Source organism: Polyodon spathula, chromosome 24, assembly GCF_017654505.1.
Source record: "Polyodon spathula isolate WHYD16114869_AA chromosome 24, ASM1765450v1, whole genome shotgun sequence".
In the NCBI taxonomy this organism is placed as follows: domain Eukaryota; kingdom Metazoa; phylum Chordata; class Actinopteri; order Acipenseriformes; family Polyodontidae; genus Polyodon; species Polyodon spathula.
Genome location: NC_054557.1, coordinates 21,213,206 through 21,217,969, shown reverse-complemented (window position 1 = coordinate 21,217,969; position 4,764 = coordinate 21,213,206).

The following is a 4,764-nucleotide window of genomic DNA, read 5'->3' as shown; positions in this document are numbered from 1 at the left end:
TGGAAGGATATTTTCATGCTGTATTGGTGTACCAAGGATTTAAACTGATAATGCAAAGTCAGTTTAGTCTTGCTATGCCATTCATTGGTTGCAGATACATATGTCTTAAAGGCAATTCTGCAGTGGAGTACTTCTCTAAAGTCATGGTTTGGTTTAGACAATGTTAAGAGATTTGTTGTGACTACCACTTTAATTGAAACTTAATTTTCTTTTGTGAACAACAGAACACAATTAGACTTTTTTAGACTCCTGTTGAAACACAGATAGATACCCTTCACTTACCACCCCTACCCACTCCCCCTCTCCCTCCACCCTCGCTCTCTCTCCCTGGCAGATGTTTCCTAATACAGTGTCATGACACAATGCCAATCACAGGTCAATGAGGCCTCCTTCACCTCATCCAAAAATAGACCTGGTACCAATAGCATGAGTTCATACTGCAGAGACAAACCTTTCTGCTGTAGGGGTGATTGAGTGGGGGGGAGCAGTTCAGTCTCCATTCCTCAAGCCTGCCTTAGACTTGAAGGACCTCCCTTTCTCTTGGGGGGTCCTGGAGGGAGCAGTTCAGTCTCCATGCCTCACATATTCTCTAGGCTTTAAGGACCACTATCTCAAGCCCACCCTGGCCTGGAGGACAACCCTTGTTCTTTAAACATAGTTTACAAATTGAGCTAATCCCGTTGATAAAATGTTTCAAAAGAAAATATGCCTAGAGCGAAGTTTCTTTAATTGAAATGTTCATGTAGTCTAGCCAACTCCTGTCAACTGCCCTACTTTCAAATAGTGACATCACAGGAAAATATATGTTGCTGACATAATTGTGTCACATAAATTGCGGAAAGTCTCACTTTCTCTCTCTCTGACTATATGCTTCTAAGTGAAGCGGATGTGCCCTAATAAGCTGGCATGACAGCGAGTTAAGTGGACCTCCAGAGTTTCACCACAGTCAAAAATAAACCTTGTATCCACAGCAATCAGTTCTGAACCAATCTTTCCTTTGAGGGGTGAGTGAGGAAGCAGTCTCAATGCCTGAAGCCTGGCCTGGATTTTGAGGGACCACCCTTTCTGTTCAGGCAGGGTGGCCATCCCAATTTGGCCCTCCCACTCTTTTTTAAACCCGGTTCTAAATGGTTTAGTTGAAAACCCGAATGGAATGGCCCTGCAGGACGGTGATTGGACACCTCTTATTAAAGTTTGAGGGAGGGAGCCGTTCAGTCTCCCAAGACTTTAAAGAGTAAATATCCGGGTTCTTGCAAATGTGTAAATAACGTACCTTTCATTTTTCTTTTCATTGTTAACATCTTAAAAAATGTTTACACTTATAACTTTAAAGTCTGTTTCAAAGCTCTTTTCAAAATGTCCGCTTTAGTGCACTGACAGTGTAAGGATTATTGTCAAACAGGTAACACAGCAGCGAGCCGTGTTGTATTACGGAACAGAAAAGCCAAAGCACTTTTTGCTCTTCCTGCAGTGATTTAGAGGACAGATCTCAAACCCCAGTGCACTAGAGCGGCCATTTTGAAAAGAGCTTTGAAACAGATTTTAAAGTTGTAAGTATAAAAAGTTGTGAAGATATTAACAGTGAAAAGAAAAATTACAGGTAAATCATTTAAACAGTTGTAGCAACACGTGGGGACGTGTAACATTACATTACAGAACCCCACTACTTCCTCTTTAAGACAATTATTTCAAGCCAGTACTGGACTGAAGGACAACCCTTATTCTTTAAACATAGTTTACAAACTGAGCTAATCCCATTGATAAAATGTTTAAAAAGAAAATATACCTAGCACTACGTTTCTTTAATTGAGCTGTTCATGTAGTCTGACCATTTCCTGTCTACTGCTCTTCTATAATAATGGAATCAATGGAAAATTAATGTTGCTGAGATACTTGTGTCACACCATTTGAAAACAAAGTCTGTCTTTCTAAATATGTACTTCTAAATGCAGCAACATAACCACACACTTCCATTTCCTCTAGTTACCCAGTGATGCAGACCAATAAAGGGGAAATATGCTTTTCCCTTTTACACATTGACATATTCCTCTGGCCATTGCAGGGGAATTGAGTTGAAGGGTACCACCTATCACTTTAAAAAAAGGACAGGGAGAAGAGAAGCATGGGCACAGCCACAGACTTCCATCTCCAGCCCTGCTGTTGATCCCCATTCTAATCTCAATGTACTACCCTGAAGAAACCCTGGCAAGGAGAATGACTCGGACATCGCAACATTACCAACAATGGAAACTTCACAATGGTCTCATCCAATTGCCCTATACTTGTGTTACCATTTTAGGATAATGCAAAAACACTGCCACGGTAGTCTGCCTGCATTTCCATTAAAGTTAATTTGTTGAGGTAAGGACAGACAGATGGGGAGGGATGCTGATTCCATTGCGGTCCGCTACACATCCAAATGCTCTATATTAAATTGCTGAGGTAACTGGAAAATATAAACAGTTGCGTCAATCTCTCTCTCTCTCTCTCTCTCTCTCTCTCTCTCTCTCTCTCTCTCTCTCTGTACAAATCTATATTTGTGTCAAAACCACAGTTCCCTTCTCTATGTTTTCTGTCCCCAATCTTCCCCAGCCTAGCAACACTTCTAAAGAGATTTCAACCACAATTGTTTAAAAAAAAGGGCAGTTCTCCCTCTTTCACAAGCTTGGTATGTTCCTTTGGGAACACAATGGGGACTGGAGTATACCACTTACCATTCTAGTGGAAATAAAGGGGGGGGGTCCCTTTTAAACACTGCCCTTGCAGAGTAACCCAGAAGTATGGAGGCCCTGTGGTGACACAGACTCAAACTATCATTAGCTGTTTACATGCACTGGTAAAGAAGTCACCCTATTCATTTCAGTGGGAGATGTGACTTCACAAGCCTACATCTTGTGGGCGATGTACAGGTACAAATTGACTAGAAGATCTTATGACTGCTGAATGAATTGAAGGGTGTCATGGAAAAACTTACAGAATAAGGTACACAATATTGTAGATTTTTTTTTTTCTGAAAACTGAATTAATTTGTGAGTTATCAAGTTTATCCAGCACATTTTTTTTTTTTTTTTACAGAAAGTAGTTTTTGATGGTTATTAAGCACACACACACACACACACACACACACACACACACACACACACACACACACACACACACACAAATCAACATAGTTGTTTACTTATTTATTAAATAAGTATAGTGAATATTTGTACTGGTGGAAGGATACATTCAAACAAGATTTCTGCTATAATTGCTATAAGTCACTCCAGAGTGTGGCCTGTAATGAAATAAATACAATTATTATGCAACAGTGCACACTTTTCGTGTATTATTAATTAAAACCACAACCACAGATATGATAAATATCCTATGATGTGTATTCTATTGCAGATTCTGCTTAGATAATCAGAGCTATTTTTAACCACGTCCTAAAAGATTAAATGTGTTCTGTAAAGAAAAATGTGATAGCCCCCGTCATTTTCTATTAGCAACCAGGTACAACCAGGCTACCAAGTCAGATAGTACTTGAGAATTTCATTACAAATTTGGGATTACTTTCTTTGAATTGATCAGTTTCTGAATGGCTGGTTGTTGCCAATTCAGAAAGCAACTTAGAGTCCTGGTTTACCTTTCTGAGACCTGAGCAGACCGCAATGAAAGAAGAAATCAACATCTAGTATCTTTACATTAAAGTCATTGCAGATAACAAATAATTCCACTAATCTTACCCATTTTACACTTCCATTGGCCACATGGGTCTCACTGTGCAGCTATTAAATAAATTCAGACATGTGTTTCCTTTTTAAAACATGATCTCTGGTACTACAATTGTAGCCAAGAGTTTTGCATCAGCCTATAGAATGAAACTAGTTCTGCTTCATAAAATAAAACCTACTGAATAATGTTACGTTAACATATTGAATTACATAACACTTTGTAGTTTTCTATATTGTTAACGGAAAACTGACAAAAAATGAAAAATGTGATATTTTCGAAATCTTACATGAAATCCTGCACTACTAATATGGCTTCTGGTAGACTTGCGGTACACTTTTGTAGCTTTGATTGCATGATGTTAAATAAAAGATCAAAATTATGTTCATATAGTTTATTATTATTATTATTACTATTATTATTATTATTTTTATTTAATGATGTCCTTAAGCTAGATTTAAAAAAAAAAAAAAAATTAAAAGCATTCGAAGAGGCAGAATCCCTGATCTGTTTAGGAATGGTATTCCAAAGTGTGCTGCTGAGTTGCTGAGTTCTGAACATGTTGTAATTTAGAGAGTATGCTTCTGCAGACGCCTGCAAGCATGTTTGTTTCTCTCTATGAATGACACATAAGGTGTTTCTCAAAGATTATATTTCTGTTCATAGGAGATGAACAGGAATGATTCATAGGAATGACTCAGGAGTTTTCTCTTGAATTAAAATGGAAAACACTGAAGTGATCGCAAGCAAAGCTATTATATGACACCTTCTAATTATAGGGCAATGCTTTGACATGCATTTTTGCCACCGGGAAGAAGATATTTTTTAAGTGAATTGATTTTGTGGGTTGGTTTTGGAAGGACTGAGAGGAGTAACGTGTGCTCTCTTGTCCCTGCAGTGAGATAGCTGTTGCTTGGGTGCTGGTTTATTTCAGATGTTTGGTTTAAACATTTGATTTCTTTGTTTGTAAAGCATGAGAGTGTGTCAAAAGCGCTTGAACTGCAATCTTCCATCTCCCGCTGTTAGCCTCGACCGCAGCGCTTCTCT